This window comes from Castor canadensis, chromosome 17, assembly GCF_047511655.1.
Source record: "Castor canadensis chromosome 17, mCasCan1.hap1v2, whole genome shotgun sequence".
Classification (NCBI taxonomy): Eukaryota; Metazoa; Chordata; class Mammalia; order Rodentia; family Castoridae; genus Castor; species Castor canadensis.
In genome coordinates, this window is record NC_133402.1 from 21,571,491 (window position 1) to 21,588,319 (window position 16,829).

A 16,829-nucleotide genomic window follows, 5' to 3' on the forward strand; every position below is an offset into this window, starting at 1 on the left:
CTGAGGCCAGCTCAGAAGATGCCTTGATTGTCTTACAAGAGATCCTGGTCCTCAGAGCTCAGTGCCCCACTTCTACCTGTCCTCTAGCACCCCACAGAAAGCAGCATTGCGGGGAGTGCACCTTAGTGTCTCCTCTGGCCTCCTCCTCCCTCCTTCCAAGGCCATGCCTCTTTCTGCAAGGTTTCATCCACACTGCATGGTGCAGCGGGTGTGGTTTGCAAGCCTGCTACTTCCTATCCCTCAAGGGACCCCGAGTTTTCTGGAGATAATCACTCAGGACTCCCCTGATTGGGGGTAGGAGGGTGTCAGGAAGTGGGTCCTGTGAGTCCAGGTATGCTGTGCAACCTTGGGCAAGCTACACTGTGTCTCTGTGCCGTGCTTCCTCCCCTGCATCATGGGGACACACTATGCGCGGCCTTAGAACACAGCACAGCACCTCCCAGCTTTTATTCTGTCAAGGACCCAGGCAAGCGAAAAGCATCATTGCCTTCCAAATACGAAGAGGAAAGAGCAGCGCTTAAAGTGAGCAGTTCGCTACATACTGCTTGCCACCTTGCACCAGACCGTGCGACTCCGCTTGCCGGTGGCCCGTGATTGACATTTAATGTTGGGATGTCTGATAGGATGGTGACCTGGGGGCCCTAGGTGCCAGCGTCCAGCATCAGGGCTGGATCAAGGCACCAGCATGGGGTGGCCCTCTGTGGCTTGTCATTTGGTCCTTGCCAAGAGGTGGTGATGATACAGTTGTACCTTTTTTCTAACTTAAAAGTAAGGTGCAGTCTTTTATGAACTGTTCATCAGACGACTAGTTTGGGACTAAACTAATTCTGAGTTTGGGGAAATTAAAAAATTTTAGACATTTTTATTATAAACACTTTCCCAACATACACAAAAAATGCCTGCTATATTCGCTCTCCAAATGAACAGTTTGGGGCTCTGCCTTCATCTGTCCCCCTCCATTTCTTCCTACTTTCTTTTCTCTCTCCCTCTCCTCTCCCCTCTTTCAAAGCCACTTCCTGCCAGCTGGCTCTTTTCTCAGGCTGGCTGTGAAAGTCATTTCTTCCATAATTATGCGACCATTAGAGACTTAGCATTCATTATATGGGAACTCATTTTCTTAATAAGTGACGGTTATAAAATGACCACAAGATAAGGAACTTTCCTCAAACTTCAGGACAGCCTGGGGATACGGCAGACCCAGGAGTCCCCCATTCTGGGGACAACGTATCATCTGCTTTCTGAGTCACTTTTATCAACCTTGGTCAAGAGTTTAAAGTCAAAAGCTCAGAAGCAGGTATTAATTACTTATTTTTCCGGTATGGGATTTGAACTCAGGGCCTTCTTGTGCTTGTTAGGCAGGCACTCTACCACTTGAACCACGCCCCCCAGCCTCCCAGGGGCCTCAGCTCTACATGAACAAGATTTCCAACAATACAGTGGGAGGCCACGTGAACCGGTTCATAACCAACACGACAGTGACCCTCTAGAGAAAAGCTCAGATACACAGTCCCACTAAAAAGCCCACTTTGGAAATAAACATTCAAGCCACAGAGTGACTGGGGACCCTCTGTTCACAACTCAAAGGCTTTCACCATGAGTTGCAGGACAGGAGTTCAAATCCAACCAGACTATCTTCTGTTTTCAGGAACCCATACAACGCCTCTGTGTTGACCACCTATTTCCAGAATCTTCTGGGTTCTGGAGTCCAGCTCCCCAGAAGTGTCCATGAGCTCTGAGAAGTTGTCTTTGAAGACAGAGGCAGATCCAGGACCGGGACTACAAGACTGCTGCTGTCTTTCTGTCCTGCAACCAACTGCTTAACACATAAGGGCTGCCTTTGCACCCACCATTGTGATCCAGCCTGCCTGTGGGCACCAATTACACTGTCATTTACTTAGTATCTTTCTTTCAATTGACTCACTCTTGGTTTACTTAAATACCTACTTTATCTTTGTCCAGAGCAAGAATGTCCACAAAATCACAGGTTGAACATTACTAATTACATATGTTTTCTAACACACCTCAACCTAAGTAGATACTAATATGAGTCCAAACGATTGTCTGAGCCCTATCTGAAAATCATCGGCACATGCCTCTCTGCCCGGCAGACAGGGCAGCACAAATTCTTCCTGGACCAGAAACTCATCAGATTAGATAAGACACCTGTCACCTGTGACTCAGGGAGCCATCCTGCTGACCCTTAGCCTGCAGCCACCAGGCCTGGCTGACTCCTCACAGAACCTGTTCTCTAAGTTCCTTTCCCATAGGCCCAGGATTATATAGACCTCCTTCCAGAGGTGGCCTGACACATGTCCTGGAATCCAGACAGACGTCCCCAAACTCTGACACATCAGGTGACTATAGCTGCCAGAAAAACTAAAAATTTCCCTTTTTTCCTTCTGTGAATGGCTACTTTTTCCCCAGGACTCAGGATGGAAATTTGAACTGCACCCCCCAGTCCACAAATGACGTTTGTCATTTCCTCATTTACCTGGTGGCTCAGTACCACCATTGGGCTTGAAGGGTGACCACACCTGCAGCAGTTACAGCCTCTGCCTGGCCAAGGAGGCCCATGACAAAGAAACTTCAACACATAGCAGGAACACAAGGGTGGCACGATGTGTGCAAAGCAGGCACGCAACAGAACACCAGGAAGCCATCAGGAAGGATGATTACTTATTCTTGTTTAAAATGCCCTGTGAAGGGCTAGGAGTGTGGTTCAAGTGATAGAGTGTCTGCATAGCAGGCACAAGGCCCCAAGTTCAAACCCCAGTGCCACCAAAATAAATAAATGAGTAATCTGTGGAGCCAGGTGTTGTGGTGCACACATGTAATCCCAGACTCAGGAAGTTGAAGCAGGAGGATCAAGTTCGAGGCCTGCCTGGGCTACATAGTGAGACCCTGTCTCAAACACAAAACAACAACAAAAAATCATACCCAGCCAGGTGCCGGTGGCTCACGCCTGTAATCCTAGCTACTTGGGAGGCAGAGATCAGAAGGATCTCGGTTTGAAGCCAGCCTGGGGAAACAGTTCTCTAAAAAACCCTTCACAAAAAAGGACTAGTGGAATAGCTCAAGTGGTAGAGTGCCTGCCTGGCTAAGCGTGAAGCCCTGAGTTCAAATCCCAGGAATACCAATAAATAAATAAATAAATAAATAAATAAATAAATAAATAAATGCATCTGTACTGAACAGGTCAGAATTTTTTTTCCTGTCATCATTCCCCAGACATCACACTGTAACACCTGTCTGGTGACATTTATATCAGATTAGGCAAGTAGCCCAGAGCTGAGTTGGGGTACATGGGACGATGTGTTTATGCAAACACTAATGTATTATTTTATTTAACGGACTTGGTGTCCTTGTATTTTGGTTTTAGAATCAATCCTTCCCAGATACCAAACAGACAACTGGACATGGAAAAACTGATAGGAAATACAGACATTAAACAAAGGGTTTGGGGGTGACTCTTTGAGGGAGGGACCAGCAGGTGGGAGGGAGAATGGGAGGAATGTATGATTTTGAACTGTGTTCTGTGTGAATGTGCAAAGGTCACAGTGAAACCCATTTTAAAATTATGAGACAGTTGAAAAGGGGGAGTGGGGGCAGGCAGGGGTAAGAGAGTAACAGATGGGGTGAACGTGACCGAAGCACATTTTATGTGCATATGGAAATGTCGCAGTGGAACCCCCTCCCTTTGTACAATTAGCATACATTAATGGAAGTAATTTTAAAAAGTAAAAATCTTTTTTGGTGCTGAGGATGGAACCCAGGGCCTCACACATGCTAGGCGAGTGCTTTACCACTGAGCCGGCCCTCAGCGGTTTTTAATGCTTACCTTCCTAGAATTGAGGTGGTGCTGGGGGAGACACTGGGCCACCTGGAATTAAGTTTTTATGGTTTGGGTCACTGTGTGGCTTGGGGATGTGATTTGGGGTGTGCCTCGAGGATGTGGCACCTGTCACTGCGTGCCAGGCCCCGGGTTCATCCTCATCACCACAAAATAAAAATCGTTTCTATGATTTGGCTGAACGTGGTTTGGAAAAGAAGTAGAGACTGAGCCGGGCACCCTGATTCACCCACCAGGCCTCCTGCCAGAAGCCTCTTCTGCTCGTCCCCATGGAAGGATGTCTTGGCCTGATGTCGAGCCCCATGCAAGTGACCATGACCTGGGGTGGGTGGCCTGTGTCCCAGATGTGGCTGGTGTCATTTGCTCCCTGGAGATACCAGCTAAGCCATGGAAGACACCAGGGTGCAGGTTGGGGGGTGCAGGAGGGAGGCAGCTGTTCCACTAGGAATACAACGCAGTGGAATCAGGAAAATAAGGCCGCCTGCTCAGGTGGAGGCGCTTGGTGGCAGCCCTGCCTTTGTAGCCTGTCCCGTGTCCCGCTGGGCACGTGAGCTCTGGAGTCAGCCAGCCTGGCTGGTGATCTTGGCAAAATCCCATGGCCCCTGTGAGCCTTGGCAGGGTTTTCTGTGTGTGGACAGTGATGGTGGCCCTCCCTGCCACGTTTTGTGGAAACCAGGCTAGGCCCTGGCATTGCGTTGGGTAAATGTTGGATTAGAGGGGAAAAGGAGAACACATGGCCACTGAGTCTAGTCCTCATCTGCAAAGCTGAAGAGTCCTGGGGATGGATGAAAGGAAGACTTGGTTTCCAGACTCACTTCCCTGAGGCTTGACGTCCATGTGTCCTTTCTTCCCAGAAACTTTCAGTGGCTCCCCGTGTGTGCAGAATAAATCCAAACTGTCAGCTGCCTTTCAAATGCCTGGTTCCAACCCACATGTCTCCTTTCATTCCCCTCACTTCAAAATGGGGGAGAAGTTAAGAACTTGGGTTCAAATACTACCTCTGACACTGATTTGCTGTGTGACCTGGTGGAGCTTAGTTACTCTTTCTGTGCCCTGCTCCTTCTACCTGTAAAATGAAGGGGAAACGGTACCTCTTTCACTGAGTTGGTGTAAAGATTAAATCGTACTTATGAAGTGCCTAGCAATGGCATCTGGCTGAGAAAGAAAAGAGAGAGAGAGAGAAAGAGAGAAGAGAGAGACATCCATGCCTGTGAGTCACTTCTTTGAATCATCAACCCATGCCTCAGTGCTCTTCTCTTGCTGTTTCTCCTTCCTGCTGTGCCTCTCCCTCACAAATCCTCAACATTCACCCAGGCTGCCTAATCCAAGAAGCCCTCCGGGAATGAAGTCCTCTTCTCTCCATAGCACAAGGACCAATGAGGACCAATGTCTCCTGGTTACTTTCCCTGTTTGCCTCACAGTGTGGTGATTTATCTCCCTCTCTCATTGGATGGACGAATGCCTCCATTTTTGAGCTTGGATCTTTGCACACAGCAGGCGCTCAGTAAATACATCTAGACTTCAGGGTGTGTAGGAGCAGGGTTGGTACACAGGTGGTGCAGCCTGGGATGGTGGCAAGGGTGTTTTGGGTGGAGACCGTCCAGCTGTAGGGTGCCTATCCTCTAAACGTCCTGTGTGTCACCTTCTGGGGGCAGGGAGGAAAAGCAAATGTGTCCTCCTCCAGCCACCCACCACTCGCAGCTGTTTTATGGCTGAATTGAGTCGCTTCCCCCTCCCAATTCCTGTGTTGAGACCCTAACTCCCAAGGCCTCAGCGTGCCTTTGTTTGTTGACAGCCTTTAAAGGGTGATTGTTAAATGTGAGGCCTAGGGTAAACCTCACTCCCATCTGACTGCTGAGCTTGTAAGAGGAGGAGCCAGGCTGGAAGAAGGGACCCCAGGGAGACACTGACTCAGGGAGAAGACTGAGGGCACAGTGAACAGGCAGCCATCTGCAAGCCAAAGAGAGAGGCCCCTGAAGGAAGCCAGCCCTGTGCCTTTGACCTTGGACGTCAGCCTGAGACTGTGAGGAAAATAAAGGTCTGTATGTGACAGCCTCCTGGCCTGGCATTTTGTTACAGCAGCCTGAGCTGACTGGAAAGACAGAAAGGGAAGACATGACCATGGACTGGCGGAGTGGCTCAAGTGGTAGAGCTCCTGCCTAGCAAGCGTGAGACCGTGAGTTCAACACCCCCCACCCCAAAAAAGGAGGGACCAGTGGTTGGGGACAGAGGGGGCTGAGGGCTACCTCTTGAGGCGAGGGTTTGGGACAATCAGGGCACAAATCCAGAGAAATGACCTTGGTGTGACAGAGACAGATCTCTTCTTTTCTTCTCCCAGAGGAAAGGGCTCCACGACCTTCGAAGGAAACTAATATTTAGACGCCTGCTCTGCACGTCCTTCCTCATGTCCGACTTACAGATGGTATGTGACACTCTGATCTTCATATATATGTTTGTTGTTTTGTTCGAGACAGGGTCTCACTTTGTAACCCAGGCTGGCCTCAAACTCATGACCCTCCTGCTCAGCTGGGTTGTAAGTGTTGGGCCAACACTGCAGCTTTGATCATTTACTTATTTTCACTTAGGTAGACACAAGGTGCTTCTTTTTTTTGGTCTCAGATACATTTTATTATCCAAGAACAGAAGCTTTGAGTGACACAAAAAAACGTGCTTTTCTGAGCAGAGAAAACTTGTGCGTAGGACACATGGAAGGGAACGGGGAGAGGACCCTAATTCCTATCTGCTGTCACACTGTTGTCAACCACACGTCACTGAGCACCCAGCATGTGCCAGGAGCCGTCATGGCAGGTTGCAACATCAGTTTAATCAGTGCTTGAGTCAGTCCTGGGAGGAACCATTGCTTCACAGGATAGACGGCCACCCAAGGTCACCTTGCCATGCGTGGATAGTAGGTGCAGGGCTGTGCCCCCTTCCCAGGGTACCTGCCTGACAACCTCCCGCCTGCCTGAGGGACCCGAAGGCTCCATCGGAGATGGACAGTGAGCACCAGCCCTGCTAGCACCCCATTGACTGGGCTTTCTGCTCCCCGCCAGCCAAGGGAGCTCCTCCTGGCTTGCAGAGAGAGTGACAGCAGTGTCCCCCGCCCCCGCCCCAGGCGGCAGGGCCCACCTCCCAAGGGTCCAGCAAGAGAATTGGACAGCTCATAATCTCTGATCTCCTGAGGCTCAGCCATGCAGATCTGGTCAAGTTCAAGGGCTCTGGGGAGCTGGGCCTGGCCTGGGCAGTCATCTTGCTCAAGGCAGTTGTGGTGGGTGGCTGGGCCCAGCTTGCCCTGCAGCTGCAGAGGCCATAGCTCTCTGGGGGAGGGGACATGCTTCTTCCCTTCCCACCCCGGGGGCATCAGGCCTGAGCTGAGGGCTTGGTGGGCTCGGTGCCCTTGAGCAGGGCCCCCTGGGGTGCCTCACGTGAGACCCCCTCCTGGTATGCTGTGGTCCTGGATGGGGAAAGCGTTGGCAGGGAATAGATAGAATTACTGTCTTCTCTGTGCTCCAGTTATGTCTTTGTGTTGTGGGTTTGAACTTGAGGAAACCGCTCGGGGCCGGTCAGAAAAGTGGCTGGCTGGAGAAGTCAGCCAAGGCTGGGAGCTGGAGTCTGTCCTCAAAAGAACAAAAGTCTGTCTTCTGGGGCCATCAGAGACCCCACCAAAGGTCAGGGTCACTGAGTCGGACAGTGCATAGCAGAGGGTGACACTTCTGAATGTCTGGTCTCTGGACCAGGGCTGCAGCAGCCCTCTTGTTAGAAAGTCAGGTCCCCAGGACCGACCTGGCTCTCCAGCATCTGGTTGTGACAAACTGTTGAGTTCCACCTTGCAGGAACTCAAGGCCATGGACCTTGAGGGCCGACCGAGGCTTCTCTTTTTTGCTCAACTTGCTGACACTTGACCCACAGGCCAGTGTCCATCTTATGTTTCTGTAGTTTTGGGGATGGAGTCAGGGCCTTGCCCTCACTAGACATTGACTGTCCTCTGAGCTGTCCCCCAGCCAGGCCTGGGTCTTCCCCAGACTCCTGGTGACTTGTGTGTGCATTAAAGATTGAGTCCATTGCCTAGGGCTCCTTGGCACCAAGGCAGGATCTCACACTCACATGCTTTTGGGGACTAGGCGGGTGACATCACAAAATGAAGTCATGTCAGATTCCATCAACTTTTGGAAATGTGGGCTTTGGGGTGGGGCGGGGATGGTGCCTAGTGCTTCCTGTGTTTTGGGAGAATCTGAAATGTAGTCACTTAACCACCAAAGTGAAATTTGCTGATTTAAAAGTTGGGGCTGGTGGAATGGCCTAAGTGGTAGAGGGCCTGCCTAGCAAGCATGAGGTCCTGAGTTCAAACCCCAGCGCTGCTAAAAAAAATAATAATAAATAAATAAATTGAAACTCATCTATTAAAAAAAAGATCTAAAAGTTGCTAGGTTGGGCGTGTGGCTTTGGTAGAGCACGCACTTGAAGTCCTGGTCGCCATCCTCAGTGTCCTCTCCAGGGAAAAAATGCTGTGTGGGTTCCATAAAACTGGGCTCAAGGGGTGCAGCTTGGGACCTGCCCTCAGGCCTTGGGGCAGGAACAGTGCCTTAGCCGCAGGGCTGGCTTTGTGATGGTGGGAAGGGGCAGGCCTCACTGGCTGGGCAAGGGGCACACAGTAGGGACTCTAGAAGGGCAGGTTCAGGTTTCCAAACCCATCGCCTTGTGGAGCCTCTGCAGACGTGGAGAAGACAAGAGTGACTGCATGACCGTATGAACATCATGTTCTCTGTTACAAAGTCCTGCGGGAAGTTCGAACTTGCTGCAGAGTTTGGGGCCCACTGGGCTAAGGTTGGGGTGGCTAACTTTGAGTGAAAAGTCAGACATAATATTTTAGGTTCTGTGAGTCACGGAGTCTAGTGGTGGGTCCTCGATCCCGCCACGACAGTGTGACTTTGTTGGTTTTATTTTTTAATTTTTTTCAGTACTGGTGACTGAATTCAAAGCCTTGCACGTACCGTCCACTTGAGCTGTGCCCCTAACCCTTTTCTTTTTGTGTTTTTAAGATAGGGTCTCTCTATCCTCAGCCATCCTCATGCCTCAGCCTCCCAAGTGTGGGGATTATAGGCATACACCACCATGCCTGGCAGGAACACTGCATTTTGAATTTCCTATAATTTGACATGTCATGAAATACGACTTTTCTCTGAATGTTTTTCCAACATTTCTCTGAATGTTTTCCTGCAACCTTAGCTCACAGGCTGCAGGAAACAGGGCGGGTTGAAGGTGGCCCTGTGCCATCGATCAGTCACAGGGCCCCGGGCTGGGGGACTCAGGGAAGGCTGGAGGTCCAGGCTGCAGGCCGTGTCCTCCTTCCTGAATCTGGGGCGCAGTGGCCCCATGCCGCCTTTCAAGCCGTGGCTGTATTAAATGACGCCAAGGTCATGTTGGGAAGGTCAACCAAGCATTGACTGGGTCTGACTCTGCACCAGCCTGCAGCCTGGGTCTCCATTCCTCTGTGACAGTGGCAGGATTTCAGAGACTTGCCTTCTGACAGGCGACAGGCACCCCTGGTCTGTGGATTTCTCTGGGACTCGCCATGAAGCGACCGTGTATCATACAGCAGTCACTGTGCTTGGTGTTCGACCCACACAGGCTTGTTTCCTTTTCATGACCACTTTACAAGATGGGGACAGCCAGCATCCTTCCATGTGTGTTAGCATATACGCTGACCTTTTTAAGATGAAAAGGAGGCACAGAGAAGTCAAGTGATTTGCCCAAGTCACACAGTAAGAGTGGCAAGGCAGCACTGAGTCCACATCTGACTCTACAGCCTGCTCTTGTCATTTCTTTGATTTGCTGTCTCCCTGTCATCTTATTAAGGACAAACTGCCACCATTACCACAATGCCCAGTCACAACTTTCTCAACGTCAGCAACAATCCTGCTTGGTTCTCTTGGACAGCAAACCTGGGCTCTTTGGATCTTGATTGGCACCTCAGTGTCATTTAGACTTCCTCTGCCTTGAGCTGCAGCTTGAGCTGTGGCACCCAAGATTGTTCTCCAGCCTCTCCGGGAAGAAGGAGGCTGGAGAACTGCCCTGAAAGGCTGTGCAGGGTGTGCACTGCACAACTCTTGAGGCAGCGTTCATATGTAGCCTGTGCGAGTGACACTTGTGAAGTTTGCAGCACTGGGAGGCTGGAGGTAAGGAGCAACCTTGGCTGTCCATCTTTATTGCTGTGCAGAACAAAATCACCAGGACGGGAGAAGGGCCCAGAAAGAAATGCCCTACCACACATGGTGGGGCCTGGACTGGCAGCTTTGGGACAGGGTGGGAAGCAGTTGACTCTTCCTGGGATCTCCTTCATCCAGCCTGGACCAGGACCCAGCTCCTTGATCTCTCAGGTGACAACTGACAGCTCCAACTCAGAGCCTCAGCCCTGTGGCAGGCGGGGGTTCCTCTCCCTGACGTCCCCCTGGACTCACGGGAAGAAAGCGGTGGCCCTTGAGTGGTCTCTCCTGTGCTGCCTGTAGCCGCTTCACTCCCACACTGGGCAGCACCTGGTTTTTGAACCCCAGGGCTGCTGGGAGCCAACTTGAGCCAGACGCCCTGAGCTATGCCCTCCCCACTGCTCCCCCAGGCAGGATTTTCCTGTGTGTGTTTGTTTTGCTTTTATGATTCGAGCCAGGCCCTGCGCCAGTGCCAGCACTTTCCCTATGTTAGTTCAGTCACTGTCCCTTCCCGTAAGCCTCAGAGGCAGGAATTGTGGTTGTCTCCGGGTCATAGACCAGGCCTCTTTTGTTCAGAGAGGTTGGGTCAGTTGCCTGAGATCACACAGCTAGAAAGTGGCAGAGCTGGGGATGACATTGGGGTCTTTCGGACTATAGAGCCCAAATTCTTCCTCATCTTTCTAGGGGATGATACGTCATGGCCTGTCAGCCTGCCTCCCTGTCTGCAGGCTGGGCCTTGGGTCTGAGATGCCACATGGGTGCACGACATTGCAGGTGGGGATGGGATGAGGGTGGTAGTGAGGGTAATGGGGCCGCTATCTGTTAGGGTTTTGTGTGCACATTAAGCAGCCACCCAGACAGAACCCCCTCTCCCACCTGCCCTGCTGTTGCCCACCACTGTGCTGGGTCAGCGGGATTTGCAAGACAGCGCCCACTGCACTGGGCTTATTAAATGCCTTCGCCCTCCAACCCCAGGGGAAGGGGAAGGAAGGTGTCCTTTCCTCCCTCGAACCCTCTGCTTCCTTCTAGGTCTCTATTTCCTGCCAGCCTCTGAAATTCACCTTTGCTGGCTCAGGCTGCACACTGCCAATCTTGTGCCAGGACAGGTTGGCACAGTGTCGAGGTGGCCTCTGTGGGCTCCCAGTCCCCAAAGGCCACCAGGCTGGAGGAAACCATCCAGGGAGGTGTGGAGGCTGACGCTGCAGTGCCCCAAAGGAAAGTGGATGAGAATCACAGTCACTGGCTGTCCCCTTGGTGGGGAGAACGGGGTTTTCATGCACACAGTGATCCAGGCAACTCCTGGCAGATTGGAAAGCAAAACTTCACACCTGGCTGCAGGTGAACCAAAGACTTAGAGAGCTGTGTCTCAGGGAAAACCCTTCCACTCTTCCACGATCACTTCTCAGGTGACACCAGGAAGCCAAGGAAAGGCAGGTGGGGTGAACAGCAGACTGCATTCAAACTGCCTGACTGAATCCCAGCCTCACCATCTGCTGGCTTTGTGTGACTCTGGGCCAGTTGCTTAACCTCTCTGAGCCCGTGTGTAAATGGGGATGGTAATCGTACCTATGCCAATGGTTAGCAGCGTTCAGTAAAGCACGTACAACACGCCTGTGCTCATGTGCAGTGCATACGTGGAAAACACTGCCTGGGGGCCGGGGTGTGGCTCAGTAGTAGGGCACAGGCTTAGCGTGTGCAAGGTTCTGGGTTCCATCCCCAGCACCAAAATATGAAGAGGTAAAAATAACCCCCTTGCCCGTTGTCATCACTCAAAGGGAGAAACCATCAGCATTTACTTGGCGACCCACACCTTGCATTGAAAGAGAAATGAAGGCTAGCGAGTCCCCGCGTGTAAGGTCAATAACACAGTTCCCAGGCCAGGTGGCCATGGTCCCTGGATGAGCTGAGTGTTGCATTTTTAGCAGACTAGAGCCTCCGGTCCAACAAGAACACAGCCCTATTCTTTCAGGCCCTCATAGGGAGGGTGGGATTGGGCTCAGTGGGTGGGGTGAGGTGGCTTTTGGGAGCCACTATGTGCACACACCATCATTCATTCATTCAACAAACCTTCGCTGAGTATCTCCTGGGAGCTGGACTGCAGTGCGAAAAAATGAGTAGCCCTGGCCTCCAGTTTCGGTTCCTGGGAACACTGGGGAAGTACTGTGTTTGTTGGATGAATAAATTGCAGAGAAAGTGCTTTGCACTGACCAAGGAGGCATCTTTCTGCCCCAATGCCAGCAGATATGTCTGTAGCCCCTGTGTGTCCTCCCCTGAAGCTCCAGGATCCACCACCACTTCTGGCTGGGAGCCATCCTCTGTCCTCTGGGGCCTTCGGGTCAGGGCCGGGCAAGGTTCAACCAGGCTCCTGTTCTGGCAACTGACCATCTTCGTGCCCTTTAATTTCTTGGTCCCTCGGCCCCACACTGGTCTTTGACCTCTCCTGTAGGTCAAGGACCCAGCTGCCTTTCTGGACCAGAGCAGAGCGGTACCCAGATCAGGGCTGCGTGCTGAGCTAGGTCTGCAGTGCTCTTGGCTGGTACCATCTGCCTGTGATCCTGTCCGCAGGTGACAGGTGCCTGAGGGTGCCAAGCCCCGATCCGCCCCGGCGCCGCCTGGACTCCTCCATCACACAAACTTACACAAATGGCCTGTCTGAGGCAGAACTAAGGACCTGGGAGATATGAACACCTGAACCCTGGCCTTGTCACTGGAGGACAGGAATGGCTGCCCAGGCAGCCCGGGGCAAGGCAGGTCCCCTGTTGCTCCTACGCGCAAGGTATGAAATTTCACATTTCTCCTCTCTGGAAAACAATCCTTCCAATGCCACCTTCAAGTCCACAGCCTTGGACCCGACAGGTCCCCGTGGACTCTCACTAACCAAATGGCCCCAGAGTTCGCACCAGCCCCTCCCACTGGTGCAAGCCATCGAGAAGGGCAGAGGGGACCCTCCAGTGACGTGGGGAGAGGGAGCACAAGTGGTGTCTTCCAGCTGTGATTCAGAGCCTTAAGGGACATCAAGGAACCCACAAACTGCACAGGCAAGCCCAAAAATTTCTCATCTGGTTTACAGATGAGCAAACTGAAACACAGAAATGTTAAAGTAGCTGGCCCAAGTCACACAGCTAATAAACACCATGGCGTGGATCAAATCCACGTAGGTAAGGGTAAGAGTTGCCACATCTCAAAAAGCAAACCTATTACAGCTTAGGCTAGTGGAATGGCTCAGGCAGTGAGAGCGCCTGCCTAGCAAGCCTGAGGCCCCGAGGTCAAATCCCAGTGCTGCCAAAAAAAAAAAAAAAAAAAATCAAATCCTGTATGTCTTCTCACAGCCAAGAAGATTTTGCCAGCCTCAACTTTTTGTAATTTGCATTTGGAAACACTGATTTGATTTGATGCTGTTACAAGTCCGTAGGCATGCACCTCCCTGGAACCTGTGTGTTTTGGCATGTGGACCAGCTGCGATGCCCTGGGCACTCACAGAGAGCACACTGTGTGTGTGGGTAAAGCAGTTGTGTCCTTGCGGGTGGCTGTGAGGCTGGCACTCTTTGACAGTCCCCTTTTCAGGTTGGAAGACTGAGGCTTAGAGAGGTAAAGTGGCTTGGTCAGATCATCAGGCCGAGAAGAGGCAGAACGAAGGACTGGAAGCCAGGAAACCTGACACCAAAGTCCTTCTTCTTTTGCTGTTGCACATTTTATTTTATTTCTTGCAGTGTGGGGATGAGCCCAGGGCTTTGAGCATGCCAGGCAAGCCCTCTGTGGCTGATACAGTCCTAACCCCCTAACTTTTATTTTTTGAAATGGGGTCTTGTTATGTTGCCCAGGTTGGCCTCAAACTCACAATCCTTTGAGGCCAGTGCAATTCATTACTCTTGTTTTACACACAAAGAAATAGTCACAAAAAGACTACACAAGTAGCTGAGAGCATACAACTAATCAGTGTCACAGCTGGGAGCTCTGCTGTTGGCTTTTATATTATGCTGCTTCTTATGAGCCGGGATGGCGGCCGTGGTGTCCTGGAGGTGCCTGCCCTTGCCCTGCCCAGGGACAGCTGAATGCTGGGTCTGGTGGCTCCAGTTTTTCTGATTCTCAAGAGGATCAGGAAATTGGGAGTTTTATGCAACATCTCCCACTTTAAAAAAATCTTCAGACTAATCTAAAATCCTAAGAGGAATAAGTGATGCACAAAAGCTACCCACAGGCTCTCTTTGTGACTTCTGTGTCACCTGAGCTCACTTCATTTCTACGTCTTCACTCAGGGCCAGGCACACAGTAGGCCCTTTGCAAGTGCTGTGGCATGTGCAGACTGCACTGTGAGCTCAGGACTCTGAGCACTTGGGGCATGGCCAAGTTTCCCAGTGGTGACTCTGAGCATCACCTCCACCCCAGGGCCATCTCTGGGTCCCCCTGTCCAGGACAAGACTTCCTGTTTAGTGGAAGCATTTTATTTGCACCATCCCACTGATTATGCAACAGTGTGGGGAGACTGCCATTATCATTACACCCATCTGACAGATGAAAGCTGTGACACAGAGAGGGGGAGGAGACTGCTTGAGCTGGGAAGTTGGGAGGCTGAGATTATAGCAAGCATCTCTGATTGTAGCCCTCACTGTTAACAAGCACCCCAGAAAAGTTCTGATGGTCCTATCACTTGGTCCAGGCACCCTCCTTACACTATGGTCAGACCTGGAGAGTTTGTGACCCTCTAACAGGGCCCTGAGCACTCTGCTCTGTCAGTCCATGTTTCTTAGCCCCTTGAAGGTGGGGATGGCATTGGGGCAGGCCTTGGTCATGGGGCTTGATGGAGTCTCTGCCCATGGGGCCTGTGGCCTGATTCAGTCCCAGTCTTTGGGCTCTGCAGAAACTGCAGGCATAGGGGTTTGGGGCTTGTCCTTGACCTCGGAGAGAAAAGAGGTGCTCATGCCTGTGCATGTGTGTTTTACTGTGTCTTATGCATGTGTGCTTGTGCACACATAGGTATGTGCATACACGGGTCTCTGTATGTGCCAGGGAAAAGAAGAGCTCTCATTCCCCCTTTCAGATCCCTGAAGTTAGTTTACAACAAAGAACAGGAAATTAAACTTAACCTAGAGAAGAATCTGAAATAAAAAGCAGCCCAAAATTTTAGGGAGATGTCCATCAAGGAAAGTGTGGTGGAAACCCTGCAGTCTAAATAAATGAGCTCTGTGTGCACACAACAATGTGGACGGCTGTCCAAGAATTAGCTGAGACGCCAACTTGCAGGTGGTAGGATAGATTACACCTTCTCGTTTTTCTCCTGAGACAGGATCTTGCTATGTAGCCCAGGCTGGTCTTAAACTCCTGATCCTCCTGCCTCAGCCTCCCCAGTGCTGGGATTACAGGTGTGGGCACCGGCCTGGCTAGACCTTTTAACAATTATTATTATTTTTCAGTGCCGGTATTTTCCATATGTCCATGGGCCATCCATATGACTGTGCAGGTGTTGGAAAAAGTCTAGAAGAGATACCCCAGATACAAAGATGGCTTAAACTTTGGGCAGTGGGAGGTGGGGCCTGGAAGGCTTTAGAGGCAGCAGGGATGCATGGATCCCAGGATTCCTCTTGGATCCCGCTTAGAAAGAAATAGCTGAGCAGGTGGTCGGGTCACTCGAGGTGGTCTGGGCCACAGGACAACAGGCAGGTCCTCGGGGATTCGGAGCCCCACTGCAGGGACAATGCCAGAGCCAGCATTGCCTTCCACCCCCTGCCCTCTGCCTTTCTGTGGGTGCGGAAAGCTCTGCTGCTTCCTCCCCAAGCTCCGCGCCCCCGGCGTCTGTCCCGTCTACGACAGGACACTCTGGGGACAGCATCTCGGTGGAACGGGGCCGAGCGTCCCACACCGCCCACAGCGGACCCCTGGAGGCCACATCCCTGTCCCCGCCTCCCGTCGGCACCAGCGACTTGTCACCGGGATTTCGAGGCCGTCCTCGCTCTCTGAGCCTCAGTTTCCCCGTTTAAACGCGAACTAGGAGAGAGTCCACGTCGTGGGGACACTGCCAGCGGCGCCCAGCACATCGTTGTCACCTCATGGACAGCAGCTGACCCCGCTCACTGCGAGGAGGGCACTGCCGCCTCCCCCGCGGTCCCCGAGCTCCTGTCACCCTCGGTCCCCAGCCGTCTCGGCCCAGGCCAGGTCCCGGCATCGCGCGGGGAACCGCAGACCGGTGCCCAAACGCCCTCCCGGAGAAACTGAGGCTGGGGCGCGTGGCCGCGCCCAGGGGTCGCTGTCCTACCTGCTCCGGCGGCGTCTCGATGCGCGCGGACGGCGGCGGCGGCTGAGTGACGGTGGCGCTGTGACACCGAGGAGCGCGGACCTGCGGAGGCGGAGGGCGGGGAGGTCGCGGGCGGAGCTTACCTGTCACCGCCTGCCCCGCCACCTGCATCGTACCTGCAGCCCGGGCCGGGCAGGGACAAGCTCCAGTCCTGCGCCCTCGCTCGTCCCTTCGCGCCACGTCCGGGACACTCCTCACGTCCCCTCCGAGCATCACGACACTCCATACTCACTCAAATATGCGCATAGAGACCCCCAAATATATGCACACGGACCCCCGAACGTTCCAAATAAATGCACAGAGGCCTCCTCTACCGTCCCCGCACACACGCACTCTGCACCACGCGCCTGCGCCACAAGCGTGGACACTCCGTGCTGCCCCTCTCTGTACTTGTCCTGACGCTCTTTATCCCAACATCACACCCACCTGGACCGCAGCACCCCCACGTCCGCATCCCCGCAGGTGCCAGGGGTCATCGGGCAAGCTG

The 16,829-nt window shown here is 52.4% G+C and overlaps 1 protein-coding gene across 1 annotated transcript in view; it reads right to left on the minus strand.

The window, feature by feature from the left end:
- Positions 1 to 16,386, minus strand: part of Scnn1b (sodium channel epithelial 1 subunit beta) — a 47,126-nt gene extending 30,740 nt beyond the window's left edge. Inside the window, exon 1 of the mRNA XM_074059694.1 lies at positions 16,304 to 16,386. The gene's annotated coding sequence lies outside the window, so the exon portion shown is untranslated. The remainder of the gene's footprint in view (positions 1 to 16,303) is intronic.
- Between the last annotated feature and the right edge of the window lie 443 nt (positions 16,387 to 16,829).